Source organism: Schistocerca gregaria, chromosome X, assembly GCF_023897955.1.
Source record: "Schistocerca gregaria isolate iqSchGreg1 chromosome X, iqSchGreg1.2, whole genome shotgun sequence".
In the NCBI taxonomy this organism is placed as follows: Eukaryota; Metazoa; Arthropoda; class Insecta; order Orthoptera; family Acrididae; genus Schistocerca; species Schistocerca gregaria.
Window position 1 is genome coordinate 612255086 of NC_064931.1, and position 767 is coordinate 612255852.

Here is a 767-nt window from a genome sequence, read left to right on the forward strand (position 1 = left end):
AAATTGCGCGAGAATCGGGAATCTCAAAAACGTCGGTGTTGAGAATGCTACATCAACATCGATTGCACCCGTACCATATTTCTGTGCACCAGGAATTGCATAGCGACAACTTTGAACGTCGTGTACAGTTTTGCCACTGGGCGCAAGAGAAATTACGGGACGATGACAGATTTTTTGCATGCGTTCTATTTAGCGACGAAGCGTCATTCACCAACAGCGGTAACGTAAACCGACGTAATATGCACCATTGACAATCCACGATGGCTGCGACAAGTGGAACGTGAGCGACCTTGGCGGGTTATTGTATATGGTGCGGCGTTATGGGAGGAAGGATAATTGGCCGCCATTTTATCGATGGCAATCTAAATGGCGCAATGTATGCTGATGTCCTACGTAATGGTCTGCCGGTGTTACTGCAAGATGTTCCACTGCATGACAGAATGGCGATGTGCTTCCAACATGGTGGATGTCCGGCACATAGCTTGCGTGCGGTTGAAGCGGTATTGAATAGCATATTTCATGACAGGTGGATTGGTCGTCGAAGCACCATACCATGGCCCTCACGTTCACCAGATCTGACGTCCCCGGATTTCTTTCTGTGGGGGAAAGTTGAAGGATATTTGCTATCGTGATCCACCGACAACACCTGACAACATGCGTCAGTGCATTGTCAATGCATGTGCAAACGTTACGGAAGGCGAAACACTCGCTGTTGAGAGGAATGTCGTTACACGTATTGCCAAATGCATTGAGGTTGACGGACATCA